Genomic DNA, 23,076 nt, shown 5'->3' with positions numbered 1-23,076 from the left:
GGAGTACACAAGCACCTTTTGCAATGGTCAGCCATGTGACCTCCCGCTACGAAAACCTGCTATGCGATAAATGTTAAAAATGGAGGTTGCAGATATTTGAGTCAATTCTGTTGCTGGATTTAAGTTGATTGTTTATTGTGCTATGTGAACGTTCTATAGAATTCTGGGCTGTACGTGCCAAAACCACGATTTGATTATTAGGGATGCCATTGTGGGGAAATCCGGATTAGTTTTCACCACCTGGTTATGTTAGCGTGCTCCCATTGCACAGGATGCGGGTGTCTAGGCAATTCACCCCTGCCGATACGTGGCACCAGTTCCCGCCATTTGCTCTCGTGACGTGGTTCTTAGCAGCGAAACGACACAGCGGCTAGACCACCAGGGTGGTTTGTTTTATGCAAAGGGAAACATTCTGACATATTATAACTGTGATGTGTTGCAGAATGAACGATAACTTTATAAAGAAAACACGAAGACAAGGGTTCATTGCGGTTGATAGAACAAAGTATTCTTTACAAATTATTGCAACCTTGTGTAATATGCCACTAAGTGCATCGAAATATCACGTAGGCTTGACATCACCGCTCGAACATAAAAAGGGCGAAGTTTTACTCCAGGACATAGTTCTTCTGCTCCGAAGAATTGCCCGAAAGCTGCCTTGTTTCATTTCTCTGGCGTTTCTTGCTCTCGCGCTTGCATTCGTGGTGGCATAACTACTGTTACAAATGTTTCCTTGTGAATCTACCACCGAAGGAACCAGGTTCTTATAGGTAAATTCATGACATACAAAAACGTTTAATAAAATTTAGTCTTTGAGAATTTTTTCTATATGCATATGTATGTAAGAAGGGACAAAAATACGTTTTTAAAACAGGCAATAATTAGGATCGCAATGCCGTCTATATTTCTCGCAGTGATCCGATAGCCAACCAGAATGGTTCAAAATGTAGTTCTATATCTGTTACATCGAACACACGTGTTACAGCTCCTAAACTACAATTGGCATTAATGCAGGGTACAGCAACGAGTGAGGGAAATATTTTGTCTGTGAATAACCTGAGCGTTAATGCAAAATAATTTGACCTCTTCCGTCCTAAATGTTATTCTTAGAAAAAAATGAAAGTTTAAATGTTGTTCAAATTGACTGCCAGACAAGAACTTCGTTTGAGGTTTTTCTCAACAGATACAAGGTAAACGTCTGGTCACGATGAATTCACCCGAAAACTTGTAGAAGGATGTCGTGGTACTAAGAACTCTTCCTTACCTGAGTGTCGTATCTACCTAGTACAATCGTATGCCACCGCTCTCGCTCTGGGAACATTTTACAGGTATACAAATTTTGCGTTCATACTCAACTAATAAAACGGTAATAGTGTCACAAATCTTCAGTGTCTTGCTACAAGTGGCACCGAATAATAATAATTTAATATCAAGGAAAAGCTTTTGTTTACATAAAGGAGGGCATCAGTTTGTAAGCAAGAAACAATTTACTCGTACTTGTGAAATTCCCAGAAAGTCACGAACGCATCTGGTGTGTGTCTTTACATTCATATCTCTCAGCGGAATTAAAAAGATAGTAGAGAAATGGCGGCTTTTCTGACGTGAGGACACACTGTGTATTGAAAAAGAGCACAGAAAATAGGAAACACATGGAATGACACTCCAGCAACTACCTTTGCTTTGTAAGTTTTACATCATGACTTAGTGTCGCGAATTAGTATTTCCACACAAGGATTCCAGGACATAACTGAATCGAGTTGAATAGACTCATTAGAGATAGCAGCAGTCATGGAGGTATAGCGTAAAGCAAGGAGTACAAAAAGCATACGCGTATGCGTTATGTATATTTCAAAGCTGTTTATCAGCCACGAGCGGCTGAGGCGACCATCAGCGCCGGGCGCGTACTCTCAGCGCGAGTGCCGTTCCCCCCGAACAGCGCCGGAAAACTTGAACCACTATAGAGCGCTGCAGAGCGTGGTCCACTCAAGTGTTGCTCTTCTTCGCTACAATTAACCCCGGGAACAAAATGAAGCCGTCCGGTGACCTAACAGCTCCTCACTATGAGTGCATCATAGTACGGCTTGAAGCACTCGACGTTGACAATGTTTCATCCCGGACGGCGCATGTCGGAGCACGGTTCAATGGGTTCGATCACGTAGTTAGTCGGTGATGAGCGAAGGATGACCCGGTATGGCCATTCATAGTTAGCGGTAGTCTCATAGAGAGCCCAAGTGTAGCAGAAAGAATATATATATATATATATATATATATATATATATATATATATAATCGTATCATAAGATCTCACCAAGGACAATATAGGGGACATTACTTGTACTTACATGATAAAGTAATGACAATGAATCAGGATGCACCTACAGCTAGCCCTAGGCGTGCAACAATCCCACAATCCCACATTTTTCCATGACGCGTGCGATGCCTAGAGCATCGCACATAACCTGCAACTTCCTTGATAAAAAGAAAAGGAAACTAGTCTCTGAAGGCGCTTTCTCGGTCACATCTTTGTTTTTCTTTTTTTCTAGAAAGGCTTCCTGTTTAATTTTTACTTAAAATTTTCAACTTTGTTTTCACCACAGAAATAGGCTTATACTCCATTGAACGTATTCGCGCTGAAAAAGCCTATATTTTGCTTTATTCATGGAAATATAGTTTTCAATCTTATGTTCTCTTACTATTCGCATCGTTACTCAAGCTTACTGCATAACGTTTTATTTATTGCTACAGCCCCCGCTTTGCGGAATCCTCTGCAGTACGTCCGACACGTCCACATTGAGCACAAGTTATACAAAGCATTCAGCAATATGAAGTGCGGTAATTCGAAAAGTATTGTGTATGAATATATGTCATATGCTACGTCTGCCCTTATGGAATCAAGATGTTTCGAGATCAATGAAATTTATTGCTGTGAGTTTATTTCAGGACCCGAAACCTTGGATCTGCCTCGAACGGAAGAGGTGGGATCAGTGGCAAGTGTGAGGGAGTGAGTGGTTTGATGCCCTCAATAATCATAACCTCGACTACCATTAATTGCAACAACTTCCCGAAGCACCAATAATTTCCCGAAGCACTCTGCAGCAGTTACAGGTAGCGTTAGGAAATACTACAGTTTTTGACATGTCTGTGCATTACTGAGTGACTCTATCAAAAAATCAAGTCCCGCAAACTGATAGCGCTGATTTATTATATGTCATAAATATTATTCAACGACTAAGTGCCTGTACAAGGAGTGCTTGTATATTGTAGGTTTTTATAAAATGCCATTTTTAATCTCCACATGCCTTTAATGATTTCTCCTTGTCTCCTCCCTGTGAGTAGGGGAACGTCCCAATCGAATCGAGCGTCTAGCTTTCCTCTATGAAGTTGCTCTTTGAAGATATTTATTGATTAATTAATGATTTCATTTATTTATGGACACAACGATATCCTGGTGCTGTCGCTTTGCGATGCTTCCCTGACGACGTGGTACCATCTAGAAGAGCCCCTTGCTAGAGAAAATTGTGACCAAACTAGATAATGGTATAGATAATGTGACAACGATTATGTTTGCACAGTACAGCACCAGCGCTCACTTAAATAGCAACTGCAAATTCTAGCAAAACGCCCGATTTCCTTAACATCTAAACCAAGCTTTCTCCGAAAAGCCAGTATTCTCGCAAGCAGAGTAGAAATCATTGAATGCACCTACTACGTCGCACGTCCCTACGTCGCACGTCCCGTTGCGTCCCAGGGCACGTGCCGCCAGTAGCAGCGCGCACGCAAGGATTTCCGTGAAACAAACATCACGCGAACCCCTCCTAAACCAGACATAGCCTGAAAAAAAAAGCAGGAGTTAAAAACAAAAGTAGGTGGAGACCTTGAAGAAAACGTGATGTCACTTTACAGTAAGGTATGAGAGCACACAGGGGAGGCATATTGCTTGTGCAGCTGGCCGTGACACTGGGAGCGTTGCTCTACTGCGGAAGTGAGCCAACAGCTTCGCATTATTGCCTCACGAGATTCGGTTGACTTTTAGTGCTAGTGTAACTAAACCGTAAAAATATTTTTGCGGTAGAACGTTCCGTGGGAATTACTCAACTAATAACACTGCATAACAAGAAGTTCTTATGGTTCTTCTGAGATGTTATATTAAGCTACAACGTCACTTCTCGAACGTTTGTTCCGCATATCACACCCAAGTGTAAGGCTCATGGCGTACCAAGTGATCTAGTCTAGATAAAATGCTGTATAAGCAAATATCCCGGGCCAGCTACTGAAATATAATAATAAAGGAAGTGAAATGTGTTGAAGTATACCATTTTTCATACAACCGTGGAAGAGATGCCACCGAAAGTCGGCAGACAAAAAAAGTCAAGTGCTACATTTGCTGAAAAATACTTACGAAATTTAGCTCACTGCTGAAGCTGTCTTAATAGGTACGACAAAGGCTTCCTGCGCTCTTGATGGAGTTCAAAACTGCTGGCTTATTGCAATGTGTGAGAAACAAGACTTCAACTTCAAAGTAACTTCCAAATAAATAAAACTTGCAGCTGTATCTTGTATCTGTGGTGTGCCGCTCGCCTCAGCAGTGATACCTTTTGTGAGAGGAATTTTTTTAAACATTGCATTGAATTTTGCCGTCGCGAGCACACCAGACCTCAGATCCTGGAGATGTCGGCGAAGAAGGAAAAACGAATTACTACAGCAGTTTATGAAGAAAGGGGGCTAACCGAGGGGCCCGATTTTTATTAATCATTTCATGAAAAGCCAACGAACAAAGACACTAAAGAAAACATACGAGAAATTACTTGTACTTACTAAGTGAATTAAATAGACGATAAATTATTGGCAATGAAAGTGCATTAAAACTAACTTTGCGCTGGTGGGTAATGAACCCACGTCTTCAAATTACGCGTGCAATCGATTACGCGTGTGAGAGCATCGCACGCGTAATGGGAAGACGCGGGATCGTTCCCCATCTGCGGCAAGTTGTTTTTTCATCCACTTTCGTTGTCATTAATTTATCATTTCATTAATTCAATTAGTCAGTACAAGTAATTTCCCATATGTTTTCCTTGCTGTCTTTGATTGTTGGCTTCCCATGATACAGAAGTTTAGGTATCTATAAGCTCAAATAGACACCAGAAACGAGAAGGAGCGCGGCAGGTGCGATGCGGGGGGGAGGGGGGGATAGAGGAGAAGTTTTAACGACGGACTACTTGTAAAAGAGAAAAAAGAACTCTCATCGCGTGTTACTAAGGACATAAATATAAATATCTAGGCTTAACAATAACGTCAGACCTAAGGTGGGACGAGCATATTCACCACATTACCTCATCTGCTATGCAAAAGTTATTTTTCCTACGCAGATCACTTCGACTCGCACCCTTGTCAACAAAACTCCTAGCATACAAGACATTCGTTAGGCCGATCCTCGAATACGGAAACGCTGTATGTTTCCCTCACACCCAAACTAACATAAAGAAAATAGAAACAATACAAAGGAAGGCCATTCGATTTATTCACAACAAATTTAGACGTGAAGACTCTCCCTCTAATCTTCTAGCAATTTCTGGGCTCCTTACGCTCGAAGCACGAGCGAAACAGGCACGTTTGAAATTTCTTTATCAACTTCTGCATAATTCTTTCAAAATTGACATTTCAAGTTACATATCTTATTCACAAACACGACCTACCAGGCACAAGCACACAAACACCTTAGTAGAATATAAATGTAATAATAATGTGTTTAAATATTCCTTTTTTCCTGTTGCGATCCGTGAATGGAATATGTTATCACCTCTCACCACTAACACAGAGTCACTGTCTCAATTTGAATTAAAAATTGAAAAAATTGTTTAGCAGGTTAAAATTGCTAGTGCTATTATTGATCGTGCAAACTACCATGTACTTGTGCCCTGTGTATGTAGTCGGGTATGCAGCATAGAATACCTCAATTGCCCTTTCTTACTTTTTTTTTTGAAAGTTTGCGTGTACTTGTGTTTGGTGTACACATTTTTGTAGTGAAAATTGTTGATGTTTTAAGGTGCAAAACTGACTTTATACATGTATTAAACATTATCAGTGTACATGTACATATGTATAGTGCCCTCCTGCTATGGTCTCAGTAGAGACTGGCAGTATTGTAAATAAATAAATAAATAAATTGTAACGAAGAAGAGTAGCCGCCTGCGCCACAGCACCATCGCTACCGGCATGAGCTCGTGGTTGCTGTCTTTCGCCGAACGCTTGTGACAGCTACCCGTTCGCGCCCGTTGCTAATAAATCTCTTAGCAAGTGGTGGACGTGCTGGGTTTCGACCACCCTGGAACTTCGGAGTCGCACTCTACCCCCCATCATGCCCGACGACGCACGCACTCCTCCAGCTCCTCCAACGGCGCCGGCCACCTTGGTTTGTGCCGGTGCCTTGCGTCAGCGAGATCCCCCTATCTTCTCCGGCACAGATGACAAAGACGTTGAAGATTGGATCTCGTCTTATGAGCGAGTGAGTGCCCATAACCAGTGGGACGACGTTACCAAGTTGAGAAACGTCGCCTTTTATCTTACGGACGTTGCGAAACTATGGTTTCTCAACCATGAAGCCGACCTCACTTCGTGGTTGGTCTTCAAGACCAACTTTACCCAAGTTTTTGGTCGGCCTGCAGTAAGAAAGCTTCGTGCAGAACAACGTTTGCGCACACGTTCCCAAGAGACCGGAGAAAACTTCACGAGCTACATTGAGGACATTGTCGACCTTTGCAAACGGGTGAATGCGTCAATGTCAGAGGAGGAGAAGATCAAACATATAATGAAGGGTATTCAGGACGACGCATTTCAAATGTTATTATCGAAGAGTCCTCACTCTGTCGCTGAAGTCATCGAATTGTGCCAGAGTTACGACGAGTTGCGCAGGCAACGGCTTCACACCCGCCGTCCCACGCCGCCCGCCGACTCTCTATCCAGCCTTGGGGTCGACGACTACAACCATGCTACTCTCTTCATCAAAATCCAGGAATTCGTTCGCGCAGAGGTCGCCCGCCAGCTATCGTTGATATCTTCTGTCCAGGAACCACCCCCTGCTTTGCATCCTACGATCCGCGACTTCATTCAAGAACAAGTCTCTCAAGCCGTTCCTCCAGCCGTTGAGCAGCCACCAGTCACGGCTCCTCTCACTTACGCTGAAGCAGTTTCCCGATCTCGTCCACAAGCGCCCCTGCCGCCCTCTATGCATCGACCACCGACATTTTTGCCGCCATCTATGCCGCTTCACGACCGCCGGCATTTTCCTCCTATGCCGCTGCCCGACCGACAGCCTTTTCCGAATGCTCAACCGCGACTCGGACCTTACCCCCACCAGTGGCGCACCTTCGATGACCGCCCAATATGTTTTGCTTGCGGTGGTGCTGGTCACGTGGCGCGCCATTGTCGTCGTGGCATGCCTCCTCTTCAGAACATCCGGCGGGCGCCACCTTTCCCCGCTCCATTTTCCTCGTCGCCTTCCAGCCTTCCTACTTCTTCCTTTTCCCCTGACCGCCCAACCGCCTCTACTCGCCGCTCACCATCTCCCCGCCGTCGCTCGCTTTCTCCGATGCGGCGTCGTCCTGTGTCCACCGAGCAGGAAAACTGATGGCCGCAGTTCCCGAGGCACGAACTGCGTCCACGTCGCAATGCCCAAGTCCTCGTCCCTCTCCAGCCAACGTCATCGAAGTCTCTGTCGAAGGAATCTCCGTCCTGGCGCTTGTAGATACAGGAGCCGCCGTATCCGTAATTTCCGCCGAACTCTGCCGCACACTACGAAAGGTTTTGACGCCTCTCTCCGACTTCTCCCTTCGAACCGCGAACGCTCAAAATATAACGCCTCTCGCTGCCTGTACTGCTCGCGTCTTCATTCAAGGTCTACTGTATACCGTCGAATTCGTCGTGCTGCCCACTTGTTCCCATGACATCATATTAGGCTGGGACTTCCTTGCAAATAATAACGCCGTTATTGACTGTTGTCACGCCGAACTCGAACTTTCTGCACTTCCAGACGTCGAGCCTATCGACAACGACCCTTCCAGTGTTAAACTGTTTGTTTCCGAAGACAATTCCGTCCCTCCACGCTCTTCCCTGCTTGTGCCTGTGTCGTGCGCCGCTATTTCTGATGCCACTGTTTTCTTTACGCCCTCTGCGCTGTTCATTCGCCGCCGATGTTCTCCGCTGCCCTTTGCTCTCCTTACTCTTCGCAATGGCGTCACGAAAATGGTCGTCGACAATCCCACAGCCTGCCCTTTAGCTTTATCTCATGGTGAATGCCTAGGCCTTGTTCAACCAGTCGACACCTTTTGCATCTTTGACACTCCTGCCGTTTCTACTTCTGCGGGCCTTGGCGCACTTACTTGTGACTCTGCGGTTGATCAGTCACTCCTCGACGCTTTCCACTGCTCCATCGACGATGGCACGTCATCTTCAGAACGAAGCCAGCTTATTGCTCTCCTGCAGAGGTTCCGCGCTTCTTTCGACAGCCATGCTTCCGGTTTGGGCCGCACATCGACCGTTTTTCACCAAATAGATACCGGCAGTCACGCACCTTTACGGCAGCGCCCTTACCGAGTTTCCGCCTCTGAGCGCCGTGTCATTGACCACCAGGTTGCTGACATGCTCAAGCGTGGCGTTGTGCAGCCTTCCAACAGTCCCTGGGCATCACCGGTCGTCCTCGTTAAGAAAAAGGATGGCTCTATTCGATTCTGCGTCGACTACCGACGTCTGAACAAGATAACGCGCAAGGACGTTTACCCGTTACCGCGCATCGACGACGCCCTCGACTGTTTGCAGGGAGCTGAATTCTTTTCTTCGCTGGATTTACGTTCCGGATACTGGCAAGTCCCCTTGGCACCATCTGATCGACCTAAAACAGCATTTGTGACACCTGACGGATTGTACGAATTCATCGTAATGCCTTTCGGCCTGTGCAATGCTCCCGCCACTTTTGAGAGAATGATGGATAATATTTTACGCGGCCTCAAATGGAACACATGTTTATGCTACCTGGATGACGTAGTTGTCTTTTCCGCTGATTTCCAAACCCATCTCAGCCGTCTCGAGCAAGTTCTCAAATGCCTTACTGTCGCGGGACTTCAACTTAACTTAAAAAAATGTCGTTTTGGTGCCCGAAAGCTCCCTATTCTTGGCCATGTTGTATCACGAGACGGCATCCTTCCGGATCCAGCCAAGCTCCGCGCTGTCACCGACTTTCCGCAACCAAAGAAGTTAAAAGAGCTTCAAAGTTTTCTTGGTTTATGCTCATACTTCCGACGTTTCATTCGAAATTTCGCTTCCATAAGTGCACCCCTGACAGCCCTTCTAAGTGGCGACAAAGAACTTTCCGCTTGGTCGCCCGCCTGTGATGACGCCTTCACGAAATTACGCCGCCTGCTAACCTCGCCACCTATCCTCCGCCACTTCGATCCTGCAGCGCCCACAGAGGTCCACACCGATGCCAGCGGCATCGGACTTGGCGCCGTACTCGCACAACGAAAAGCGGGCTTTGATGAATATGTCGTTGCCTACGCGAGCCGAACTCTGACAAAGGCCGAGGCTAATTACTCTGTTACAGAGAAAGAGTGTTTAGCCATTATTTGGGCCCTTGGAAAATTCCGTCCTTATTTGTATGGTCACCCTTTCGATGTCATCACTGACCATCACGCCCTTTGTTGGCTGTCTACCCTTAAGGACCCATCTGGCCGACTTGCTCGCTGGGCCCTTAAGCTACAGGAATACGACATCCGCGTCCTCTACCGTTCCGGCCGCAAACACACGGACGCTGACGCCCTTTCTCGCTCACCGGTCTCCGCTGACTGCGCTTGCCTATCCGCCCTTGAGCCCACAGTTCCATCTCATGCACTGCGCAACATGCCGTCGGAGCAGCGCAAGGATCCCTGGATCAGTGCTCTCATCAGCATCCTTTCTGATCCATCCACCTCATCACCATCGCGCGCTCTTCGCCGCCAGGCTACCCACTTCTGCACTCGCGACGGCCTTCTTTATCGTCGTAATTACCTCTCTGACGGTCGCAAGTGGCTTCTCGTGATACCCCGCCATCTCCGTGACCTTATCTGCGACGCTTTCCACGCAGACCCTCAGTGCGCACATGCCGGCCTCTTCAAGACCTATGCTCGACTACGCATCCGATTTTATTGGCGAGGCATGTATAACTACGTCAGAAAGTTCATTCGCTCCTGCGCTCCGTGCCAACGCCGAAAATTACCTCCCGGACAAGTCTACCCGTCACAACCCCTTCCCTGCCCTCGTCGGCCTTTTGATCGTGTTGGCATAGACATCTACGGACCGCTACCCTCCACACCAGCAGGCAACCGCTGGATTATTGTTGCAGTGGATCACTTAACCCGCTATGCTGAAACAGCTGCTCTGCCGACTGCCACCGCCCGCGACGTTGCATCGTTCCTATTACGACATTTCGTTCTTCGCCACGGTGCCCCTCGCGAACTTCTGAGCGACAGAGGCCGCGCCTTTCTTTCCGATGCTTTGAAGGCACTACTCGACGAATTCCGAATCGTTCACCGCACCAGTACAGCGTACCATCCGCAAACTAACGGCATGACCGAGCGCTTCAACCGTACTCTTGGCGATATGCTCTCCATGTACGTCGCCTCTGATCATTCAAACTGGGACCAAGTTCTCCCTTTCGTGACGTATGCGTACAATACTGCGACCCAGGCAACTACTGGTTTTTCCCCTTACTTTCTCCTATACGGACGAGAACCTTCTACTACTCTCGATACTATTCTGTCATATACACCTGACGCGTCCGAAAGTACTCCGCTATCTGAAGCTGCTCGTCATGCTGAGGAATGCCGCCAGCTTGCCCGCTCTTTTTCCACCGAGGACCAGTGGCAGCAGCAATCCCGTCAACCTGCCGGCCGTTCTGCACCAACTTTTTTGCCTGGCTCTCTCGTATGGCTTCGGGTACCCGCTACTACACCCGGCCTCTCCTCAAAACTTGTCGCAAAGTACCTAGGACCCTACCGCGTTCTCGAGCAAACGTCCTCCGTCAATTACATCGTAGAGCCCCTCACGCCATCGACGGACCTACGCCATCGCGGCCGCGAACTTGTCCACGTCTCTCGCCTTAAGCCGTACTACGACCCAATAGTAGTCTCTTCGCCTTGAGCCGCCAGGATGGCGCCTTTTTCTGCGGAGGGCGATTGTAACGAAGAAGAGTAGCCGCCTGCGCCACAGCACCATCGCTACCGGCATGAGCTCGTGGTTGCTGTCTTTCGCCGAACGCTTGTGACAGCTACCCGTTCGCGCCCGTTGCTAATAAATCTCTTAGCAAAATAAATAAATATTTGCAAATGATACTAACGTATTCTCTACAGGAAATAGCCTTTGAGATATAATAGGTGATTCAAATAGTAAGCTTAGCGAACATGCGACACGACTATAGTCAAACGACTTTGAATAATACTTCAACTAAGTACCTCATTTTTACAGAGCCAATCCAAATTGTGTTTTAAGAACTAAATATAATGGTGGTGAGCACCTTTCCTAAGGAAAACAAAATTAGGTATTAGACATATTTTTCAAAAGCACTCATTCTCGTCAAAGCACGACGATTATAGTCGCGTGAAGGTTGCGCGCTCCTTGGCACCAGATTAGGAAACATCGTACCTGTGGCTGTGAAATTGCCACCTATACTTTTCTCTCATGCATTCCTTCATGTATTATGGCTGGTTCGCTTGAAGAATTGCCATCCACGGTCACCTGGCTAAACCACTAATCGCACATAAAGAAAAACCTGTCCGAACGATTAAATATTTATGCCCATATTATAATCCTCCCGAAATTTCCGCTCCAGTTCTCACAAACTACGGTAATATAACTGTACAAAAAAGGTTGGGTATCAATCAATGCCTTTATTTCTATAAACATACAATTTATGGAGGATTTAAGGAAAAAGTTGCTCGCAGCAACATGACGGGCCTTAAACCCGGTCTGAGGGCAACAGGAGCAGGCACAGGCACTGATTCAGGACCGACAAAAACAATACATGAGCAGAAAAAAAAATGACCAGTTGGCTTATACATTATGCCAGCAAACAGAAATGCAATGAAAAAAAAAAGAACTACGCAATCCACAGTGTACACTAGAGCAACAAAAGCAGTGACATAACCGTTAACCAAGTAAGCATTGTAAGGAAAGAATAAGACATGATTCAGCCGTTGATAAAGGCTAATATCAAACGGAGATGTGTAACGACAGTCTACCTCCGAAACAGTCACAGACAACAAATTAGGTCGTGCTCAAAAATCACTAAAATACTCATATAAACGCGCCATAGGACAATAAGTGACATTTATGTTATTACGTTTAAGCGTGTTTAATAGGCGAGGTAAGCGATGGTGTAACATTTGAAGAGTATAGTTAGTGTGAGGATGCGGCACATACCAGTGTTCAGGTGACCGTGTACTGTTCTCTGTTGTGTTTCTAATTAATTGCGCTAACGAGATGATGTATGACTGACTTTGTTTTACTTCTTTACGATAGGCTAGTAACAGCCTGATCTCTGCTTAACAGAGAATGAAGTGTGAGTAATTTCAACTGTTTGAATAGAGGTGAAGTGTGAGCGTCTACTGGAGCATTGCAAATGCTACGTATTACCTTTTTTTGAAGCAAGAGTAACCGGTTTATGTTTGCAGAAGACATCGTACTCCAAACGAGAGAGCAGTAGTTTACGTGACTCAGGAAGAGAGCGTTGTACATAATAAGTTTGACCTTACGTGGCAGCGGTCTTAAACTGAAGAGCGCCCCAGCGAGTTGCGCAGGTTTTCCTCCAAGGAAGCCGATGCGATCAGTTCATAACATATGGCTGTCAAAAAACACACCTAGCGTCTTCACAGACCGAACAAGCTGAATTCTTCAAGTATTTATTATAATGTCGGTCTCAAAGTTCACACCTTTATTCTTTGGTTGAAATGAAATAGCATTTGTTTGTTCAGCGTTAATTTTTAAGCCATTATCCTGTGGCCATCTCTGTACTTTTGCAAGAACAGAGTTTGCGGTTGAAACCAGGCTTGCGATGTGGTTCGATGAAAAAAGCACCGTAGTATCATCTGCATAGATTATGTATTTAGGTTCACTATCGACAAGAACAAGGTCATTTACGTATATATTGAAAAGAAGGGGGCCCAATATGCTCCCTTGGGGTACACCAACTATTACTTGCTTGAAGTGGGAACCGGTTGTATGCCAAACCGACTCATTTCCTGCCGCATCAAACTGTATTTGAGACAGGTTGTATTGATTATATATATATATATATATATATATTGACACCATATGTACAGAGAGTGGCGTCTGCAGGCTAGGCGGCAGAACAACAACACGAGCGCTACTCTGATCGTCCTGTTTACCGTCTTTCTCGCGCATTCTTCCATGTTCGGCAGGTTCCATGCTTCAGTGCGCGGGAAAAGTGCGTAACATAGTACCCCACTGGCGAGAGCGCCGTCTCGGCGCTTAAGTAGGATCATGTCCTGCAAAATAAGGCTTAAGTGGGGAGACGTGCACTATATCACTGGCGGATGCGGCAGATGATCGACTGTCCGATGAAGTGATATCGTACGTGACGTCAGTGATCTGGTGTAGGACCTTGTAAGGCCCGGAGTAGCAGGAAAGAAGCTTGGACGACCAGCTAACCTGGCGGCAAGGCGTTCAGAGGAGGACCAAATAGCCCGGAGAGTAATTAACGACTCTGTCATGGCGATCGTAGCGGGCCTTCTAGGACAGCTGGGAGGTAGAAAGACGATTCCGTGCAATCTGGCGAGCCGTATGGCCTGAGAAGCTGCATCCCAGGCATAGTCTGGAACGGGGTGCACAGGTAATGGTAAAAGAGTCTCGAAGGGCAATGTGGGATGGCGGCGAAATAAGAGATAAAAGGGGGGAAAGCCAGCGGTCTCATGGCGGGACGAGTCGTAGGCAAATGTCAAATAAGGGAAGGTACCGTCACAATCACGGTGGTCTGAAGAAATGTACATGGAGAGCATTGTGGTCAGCGTGTGGTTGAGGCATTAGGTAAGCCCATTGGTTTGCGGATGGTAGGCAGTGGTTAGCTTGTGACCTATGGAACACGAACGAAGAATGTCGCCGACGACTTCAGACAGAAATGAGCGACCATGGTCGGTCAGCAGCTGTCGAGGAGCGCCGTGGTGAAGAATAGCGTCGTAAAGGAGAAAGTCCGCAATGTCAGTGGCACAGCTTGTCGGCAGTGCCCGCGTGATAGCGTATCGTGTTGCGTAGTCCGCAGCTATGTTAATCCACTTGTTCCCAGACAGAGATGTTGGGAATGGCCCGATGAGATCAAGGACGACGCGGTAGAACAGGTCACTGGGAAAGTCTATAGGCTGCAGAGGACCGACTGGCGACAAGGGTGGATGCTTGTGGCGCTGGCAGGACTCACAAGCAGCACGTGTCGGCGCACAGAGTGGTGGAGGCGTGACCAGAAGAAACGACGCCCAAGGTGATCGTATGTGCGCGTTGCTCCGATATGTCCAGCGGTTGGGGCGTCATGAAGCTGTGCGAGAACAGGGGAGCGGAGTGTTTCAGGAACAACCAGGAGAAGCTCTGGGCCATCCGAGCTGGTGTTGCGTCCGTGTAAGACTCCGTTACGAGGCACGAATAACTGTAGGGACGGGGCAGAGAGATGAGAGCGGACACGGTGGATGAGGGACTGCAATTTGGCATCGCGGAGCTGTTCGCTGCGTATGCCGGTTAAATTGGGTATCGCGAATACACAGGCATCCGAACCGTGCGCTTAAAAGTCGGAAGGATCCATTGAATGATGGGATAGGCAGTCCGCATCTTGGTGCAGTCTGCCAGACTTCTCATCATCATCATCATCAGCCTGGTTACACCCACTGCAGGGCAAAGGCCTCTCCCATACTTCTCCAACGACCCCGGTCATGTACTAATTGTGGCCATGTTGTCCCTGCAAACTTCTTAATCTCATCCGCCCACCTAGCTTTCTGCCGCCCCCTGCTACGCTTCCCTTCCCTTGGAATCCAGTCCGTAACCCTTAATGACCATCGGTTATCTTCCCTCCTCATTACATGTCCTGCCCATGCCCATTTCAGTTTCTTGATTTCAACTAATCCAGACTTGTAAGCTACGTCAAAGCTGCATTTTTGCAGTTTCAGTGCCCAGCGACCAAGTTGTTCCGTCGGATCTTTGAGCGAAAACAACCAGCAAAGTGTATGGTGGTCTGTGATGACCGAAAAGGTGTGGCCGAACAAGTGTGGTCGAAACTTGCCGACAGCCCGAACTAGTGCGAGGCACTCACGCTCAGTGATCGCAAATTTGCGCTGTCATTGACCCCGTCCAGCAAGACGTCACCGTGAAAGTGCACTGGGTCGACTTTGCTGTCCAAAGTGAGAGCTTTCGGCAAGCGTTGAGCAGCTTTGGTGACGTCCTTGACGTGTCGAACGACAACTGGTCCGTCGCCGGTTTTGAACATGCGACATCCACGACGAGAGTCGTGCGAATGAGACTTATGGAAGGTGTCGAGCTTGATGACCTGCCTCATCTTTTCAAGTTGGGAAGTGGCACCGTCCTTCTTGTGGCCACGGGTCGGTCCCCGCTATGTTTGAGGTGCCGTAGGCAAGGACACATTCGACGGGACTGCCAGACGCCACGTTGTGGTGTGTGCCGGGCGTTCGGACACGAAAGTAACGATTGTGCAAGGAGCTACGCCAGAGTAACTAAAATGGTTCTCCCAACAGAAGAAGTACAAGAGTACAAGTACAAGTACAAGTACAATGGACGCGGAGGAGGCCGAAAGGTCTGCCCTGAACAGCAACACCAAGGAATGCGAAGACAAGGCCCGGGAGACTGACGCCGAGAAAACTGGAGGGACGACACCTGACAGCCGGAACTTGACGAAGGCAACTGAGGAACGTGCCGAAATAGGCTGCACGCATGAGTCACTGCCCTTAAGTCAAGCAAGTGAAGAGGAAGACATGAGCGACAGCACCGAGATCACTACGGCCGAATATCAAGCAGACGCTACCGGGGCGACCGCGGGACGCGGGAAGCGTCCCATAACAGGCATTCCGAAGTTGACGGAGGACAGCACCGAACGCAAGGTCAAACGCCTGGAGCGTCAGTGGCACCGCGTTGCTGGCGCCAAGGGTAAAAAATATCTCCCCGAAGTCCGGTCGGCGTCACCGTCGCCGGTTCGGGGTCAGGGACGCGATAAGTAATACCCTGGTATTCCCACTGCAGGGTAGAGCCACGGTTAGCGTTGTACTGGTGGTTCGCGCTTACAATCACCATGATTAGTATACCTGCACCATTACGCGTCGGTACGCTCGCTGTACGGGGTCTAGGGGCTAGTCGCAAGCAATATCAAGTCAAACGCATAATGCAAGAAAGAGACCTAGATTTGCTTGCGGTCCAGGAGACGAAGATTAGCAGAGAGGAGGCGACCGAAGGCTTGGTAGCAAAATTTTCTATGAGGTGCAATGTATGCGTGAGCCATGCGGTGGGAACATCAGCCGGGTGTATGTTGTTTGTTAAAAATTCAGTTGGCATTGTCGTTGAAACGGTTACAAGTTGCTCGCAAGGACGCTTTGTTTTGTGCGATCTTTCTTACGGGGAAGCGAAATTTAGATTTATTTGTGTGTATGCACCGACAAAGCCGCATGAAAGATTGTTGTTCTTTCGCGAATTGAGTATGTATTTTGATTGTGAGAGGTGTTTGATTGTGTTAGGTGACTACAATTGTGTCCTTAATCAGGAAGACCGTTCAACCACTGCTAGTGTAAATGAAGAAAGTGCTGCGTATCTTAAAGAATGCGTGAGCAAATTCTCTTTAAATGATGTGGCACACTTCGCAAGAGGTGGAAGTCGCCAGAATTTCACACACTTTCAAGGCACCAGCCACGCACGACTAGATCGAGTGTATGTGTGTCCGGAGATTGCGCCTTTGTGTCAGAACTACGACGTTGATGCTGTTTCTTTCAGTGATCATTGTTTAGTGACCTTCGAGATCGGCCAAAAGCAAAAAAGGAAGCTTGAATGGGAAAGATGGAAATTGAATGCCAAGCTTATCAAGGATGACGTGTTCATAGATGAAACAAAAAATGAAATAGATCAATTTTTTAATGACACACAACGCAGTGCCGCAGAGAAATGGGAGTTATTTAAACAAAGGGTAAAATTGAACGCAATAGAAAGAGGTGGGCATATGAAGTATCAGGCTCAAAAACATGAACAGATGCTGCGGCAGGAGCTGCAAGACTTCATGCGAATCGAAACAGCTAATCCGGGTTTGGTGACGCAAGAACTGCAAGTCATTAAAAGAAAACTAGAAAGCTTAGAGGAGGATAAATACAGAGGTGCAATTATACCAGCACGAGCCGAAAAATATCTCGCGGGGGAAGTACCTACAAAGCGAGCTTTGTCAGATGAAAAGGCGTACGCTCGAGGAAATGAAATATTGGAAATAGAACATAATGATAGGATATTCAGAGAACAGAAAGTTATCATGACGGCATTTGAAAGTTACTATAGAGATTTGTTTGCTTGTCGTGAGCCAAAGGCGCCAGGCTACGAGGATTTGGCCCTGTGGATTTGACCCCTGGAGGGTTTGGCCCTGTGGCACCTTCTAGGGGCCATGTGAAACGTGTATGCAAGATCTGGCGATCTGAACTGTGGCGGCAAGTTCGTTTATATACAGATTGGCTTCATGTTGTCTGCTGTGCCCAGTACCCGGAATGGATTGCTCTGAGACGTTTCTATTACCTTAGAAGCGAAGCTGCCCGTTTGACCGAGATATGGTGGAATTGGAACTTGAAATTCATCCTTAGAGCCATGGGAAAACCAAAAGCGCCGGAACGTGTAAATGGAAATCTTACAGTCATGGGAAGTGCCTCCATTCCGTCCAACATTTCAAATGTTCTTCAGAAAGGCCCTAAGTTTGGACTTGAGCCTTTGGTCCCACCCCACGAACTGATGGCCTTAAACAGGGCTATGGCGAAAAAGGCCCCACAAGAAGATCGGGAGCGCTGCCTTTTGGACGGAGTGAACTGCCTTGCCAAGAGTGTCACGCGGACTGAACAGAACTGCTCTAAAGACCCTTTGCGTTTTCTAGTTAATTTCTTTAAGGATAATGAACTCAGCCTTTTGCAAGCAGATAAGATAGGCGGCTTTGTAGTATTGCCTAGAACCATGTATAGAGAGAAAGCAGCACAGGCGGTGAACAAAAACTTCGTGGTTGTGAAGAAAGCTCAAACGAGAATTAAGAGCAAAGCGATTGAACTTTGTAAGCGCCTCGATCTGCAAGGACTAGCTAAAGATGTAACTAAAGGTGAGAGGGGGCGTTAAATGTTTTCTTTTCCGTTAAAACGCACAAACCCGAAGCTCACTTCCGTACCATTGTGAGTGAAGCTGGTACCTGGCAACATTGCGTGAGTAAGTTCCTTCAGAAAAGTTTGAATAGCCTAGTAATAACTGATCCCTTCCTTACAAAAAGTTCAGGGGAAGTAGCCCATTTTTTCGAAGAAAAGAATGACCTAGATTATGCTTTTTCTGTTGATGTAGAAGACCTTTTTTATTCAGTGCCTTATCCGGACCTGTTTGCCTCTGTTAAAGATTGCATAGACGAGACCGGCCCTGTGGCTTTCCAAAATGCCGCTGGTATCACTGTTGATAACTTTTTAGTCCTTTTAGAATTTTACCTCAGAAGTACTTCTATCTTGTTTGACGAGCAACCTTACCTGCAGAAGAAAGGCATATGCATAGGCTCCTGCATAGCCCCCATACTTTGCAACATCTTTTTATCATCCATCGATCGCTCTCTACACGATCGTTTTAACCATTTTATTAATGACAAAGTCCTTAAAGTGTTTCGTTACATGGACGACTTCTTAGTGGTTTTAAACAAGCAGTGCTCCGTTTCGAATGAGGCTACAGTGAGCAGTGTTTTAGATGATTTTAGAAACCTGGGGAAAGGGCTATGTTTTACTTATGAGCTACCGGATAATGGTTTACTTCAGTTTTTAGATTTACAGTTAAAGTTTTCTGATGGGCACATCTGTTGGGCTTACTCCCCTCGTGCGCAAAAAGGGCTCCTGCCGTACAATTCGGCCCACTCAAAGGTAGTAAAAAGAGGCATCGCCAACCTCTGCCTGGAGTCATCGCTCCGGAAGTCGTGTGTGCATGAGATGCAAGGAAGTTTTGACAACCAATTGGGCAGGCTCGTTGCAGCTGGCTTCCCTGAGTCGGTCTTGGTCCCTGTGGCAGAAACGCTTTTGAAGAAGGTGAAGGCTGGGGTAAGCAGGGTAGAGCCGAAGAATAAAGAGTGGCCTGTAGTGGTTCCATACATCCATAAAGTCACGCACAGCCTGAAAAAAGTGGCGAACCGGTATAATGTACCGGTGGTGTTCTCCGCTCCCCAAAAGCTTGCCCAGCTAAGCCGTCGCATAACTTGCGAAAGCCAAAGGCCTGGCTGTCAGAAGAAGCATGGCCAGCGTTTCGTAAAGTGTGCCACAAACGTCGTGTATGAAATTCCTCTCTCCTGCGGAAAATCCTACATTCGACAGACGGGGCGTTGTGTCAACGACCGGCTTAGGGAACATGCAAAAGGTATAAAAAATAATGAAGGTGAGCGACTTGTTGATCACTGCAGGGCTTGCACCGATTGCGTTCCATGGTTCCGCGAAGCGAGGATTCTGGGTAGAGGCAAACACCAGACATCCCGTGAAACACTGGAAGCATTCTACATCAAGAAAGCGGGTCCTAACTGTGTTAGTGATACATCGGTTTTTCTTTACGAGGCTGAGCTGAAGTTTCTATCACGCCTACTTTGATAAAAATATGTACTCCATGTTGCCTTGTACGCATGCGCGGTGTTTTGGATGGCTATATATGTCGAGTGCTTTCACTCTCATTAAACAGTTGAAGTAGCGCCCGTGGTGTTGTCGTCTTTCTTGTGTGTGTTGTGTTTTTTGGCGCAAAATCTTTCCAGTATGCAAGAACACCAACTAGCCCAGCAGTTAACTCTTCTAAACTACGAGGATGACTTTCTGGCAGAAATGCCGACGCTAGGCAAAGAGGAAACGAATTTATTAGAAATGAATATTAGTATGGAAGAGATTGAGAGGGCTATTGAGGAACTAAGCTCGGGGAAATCTCCTGGTCCGGATGGGATTACCGCGGCATTTTACAAGGCGTTCAAGACGGACATGGCAACAGCATTGCATGAAGTGTTTTCAGAGGCACTCGAGCAGGGGACTTTACCACCATCGTTCAATCGTGCGCACACAGTACTAATCCGAAAAGGCAAAGAAAAAAATATACTACGTAAAGTAACGGGATACAGGCCAATTACGTTGACTAATGTTGACTACAAGGTTTTCATGAAAGTTCTTGCAGCGAGGCTGCAGGGAGTTATACGAAAGTTAGTTGGGCCGCATCAGACATGCGGCATAAGAGGTAGGAAAATATTTACAAGTATTCATACAGCTAGAAGCATTTTAGAATATTGCGATAGCGCTCTCCTCAAGGTAGCGATGCTGCAAATAGATCTAGCTAAGGCTTTTGATTTGGTACCACATAATCTTCTCTTGTTATTAATTAATTATGTAGGGCTTGGTTCCGTCATGTGTAAAGGCATCAAAATGGCATATCAAAGCTCATGTACCAATTTAATTGTTAATGGTGAACTATCACAACGCATACAAGTACTCTCTTCCGTTCGACAGGGTTGTCCGTTAAGTCCTTTACTTTTTGCTTTATTTTTGGAGCCGCTTTGTAGAAAAATAGTTAATAGTACAGAAATCAGAGGGTTTAAGATACAGTCCTGTGAAGTACGTGTTCTAGCTTATGCCGATGACGTTGCCCTATTTGCTGCAGATAGGGAGAGTGTTAGCTCATTATTAAGAATTACTGAAAGGTTTTGCGAGAAAAGCGGCAGTGAAATCAACAAGCAAAAGAGTATTGGTCTCTGGCATAGCCTTTGGAATGCCACGCCTGGTGTTTTTGAAAATATTCGGTGGCTCACGACACCTAGCACTTACCTGGGGGTACCTTTGGATGGGTATCGTGAGAACGAGTCACTTTGGCTCGAAAAAACGGATGAAATGCGTGCGATGGCCGAAGCATGGGGTGGCCGTGAGTTGTCGATTTTTGCACGTGCCACTATTTGTAACGTTTTTCTCGTTGCGAAAATTATGTATCTTCTGCAGGCACTGCATTGTACAGGTAAGCACATTCAAAAATTTCACCTAATATTTGCCAAGTTTATCTGGTGTTCTACGTGGGAGCGAACATCAAGGACAAATTTGTTTCGTCGAGTAAAGAAAGGTGGTCTGTCGGTGTGCCACTTGTTTCTTCAGCAAGTTGTATCACGTTTCATATTGATAAGGGACGAAAAAGACCCGTTTCTGTGTTGTTTCTTTCAAACCATGTTAACAGTTTCTATGCCTGATTTTTTTGTTTCTTCAGCCATTGGCCCTCACTACACAATTTCAAGGTTCTTGCGTGAAGTTGTAACGTCCTATCGTTTCCTTAGGGCGAGATTTTCCCTTGAGTACCTCTCCAATGTAAAAAGAAAGCGTCTTATGAAGGATCTCATTGAAAGTGTGTTCCCTGTTCCATTGTATCGGTTAATTTTTCAAGAAGGGCCTGGGCAAGACGTACTTAAGAGGGTTAAAAATATGTGGATACCGGCGAACGTTAAAACATTCTTCTTCAAGCTTCACACGGGAACCTTGCCTGTTAAAACTTGGCTAGAGGAAAGAGGGATTTATGTGCCATGGGGAAGCAGATGCTTTTTGTGCAACAAAGCTGAGATGATCGAACATGTTTTCATCGATTGTAATAATGCCATATTCTTTTGGGATATATTACAGAGAACGTTAAAGATAGACCTACCCCTCAATCCACATGACATTCGTTTTTTACCCCCTGAACGCGATTTTGAACAGATGGATGTTATCTTTTTACTTGGACTGCACGCACTATGGCGTAGTCTGTTGGCATATAGACATTGTGATGTTAAAGGCCGAACTGTGTATGAATATTTTGTGGAAATGGTTGTGAAGGTACGTGACGTGTACAAGATGAATGACTGTGATGAAGCTGTGGTGTCAATGCTTGATACATTGACACATATAAAACGAGTGTGATCTATGATCACAAACACTTTTGAGGCTTGTAGCCAAGCTGGAAATAAAGAAAGAAAAAACTCGTGGCTCAGTGGTAGCGTCTCCGTCTCACACTCCGGAGACCCTGGTTCGATTCCCACCCAGCCCATCTTGCAAGTTGTTTTTTATTCATGATATGCCTGCTGGGATTTATCGTACACGGCCAGCGCCGTCGACGCCGACACCGACGCCGACGACACCGGCATTTCTGCGACACGAGCGCCTTAACGCTGTCGCGTTAAAACGTCACAGTGGTCGCAGGAGTGTCGCTACAGGCAACGTTTTGACAAGTGGGCTTGTCTTCGTAACGGTGCGTAACACGCGACAAAGGCAAGCCCGTTTGTTAAAACATTGGCTCCAACGACATGCGTTGTTTTAACACAGGTGAATGTGGCCCATAAGAAAAACGAAAACATAACCTAAAGCATTCCTTACTTCTTGCCATGTCTTCTCTCTGCCTGGTCTCCTCAAGCACTGGAAAGGGTAAAATGTTCATGGTTGTTAGCAACGCCATATCAACTAGTGTGAGGTACGATAGTTATTTCAATAAAGTGGCACCACCAACAAGCGACAAATCGCCAGGTTAGCTACTGCTAACGTAAAAAGTGTAGGTCGCTCCAATGTTCTGCTATTATCAATCTACCTCCAAGCTGAAAAACGCATTACAACACAACCGACCACTCCATGCTGGAAAGTTTCGCTCTGTTGCTTAATTCGCATTCATGCTTCTATAGCGTCGTGGTATAGATAACGCTGTTGGCCGAGAAAGTGTACCTCGAAGGGAGTGGTACCGATTGGTGCCGACTCCGGCTGCATACTTGCATGTGAATGTGAGGTTCCGCATTTCTGTTATGAAAGTAGCTCAGGCAGTGCTCCACCA

General features: G+C 46.6%; 1 protein-coding gene and 1 long non-coding RNA gene across 3 annotated transcripts in view; one reads left to right on the top strand and one right to left on the bottom strand.

The window, feature by feature from the left end:
* LOC135912504 (uncharacterized) overlaps positions 1–23,076 on the top strand; it is a 76,979-nt gene that overhangs the window by 4,738 nt on the left and 49,165 nt on the right. The window contains exon 2 of one of the 2 annotated variants that reach the window (XM_065444963.1): positions 2,941–3,001. The exons of the other annotated variant lie outside the window; for it this stretch is intronic. The gene's annotated coding sequence lies outside the window, so the exon portion shown is untranslated. The remainder of the gene's footprint in view (positions 1–2,940; positions 3,002–23,076) is intronic. 2 annotated transcript variants of the gene reach the window in all.
* Positions 22,597–23,076, bottom strand: part of LOC135912505 (uncharacterized) — a 63,204-nt gene continuing 62,724 nt past the window's right edge. The window contains exon 4 of the long non-coding RNA XR_010567697.2: positions 22,597–22,670. This is a non-coding gene — a long non-coding RNA (uncharacterized lncRNA). The remainder of the gene's footprint in view (positions 22,671–23,076) is intronic.

Source organism: Dermacentor albipictus, chromosome 2 (assembly GCF_038994185.2).
Source record: "Dermacentor albipictus isolate Rhodes 1998 colony chromosome 2, USDA_Dalb.pri_finalv2, whole genome shotgun sequence".
Classification (NCBI taxonomy): domain Eukaryota; kingdom Metazoa; phylum Arthropoda; class Arachnida; order Ixodida; family Ixodidae; genus Dermacentor; species Dermacentor albipictus.
Note: the sequence above shows the minus strand (reverse complement) of the source record. Positions and strands in the feature narration are given on the sequence as shown.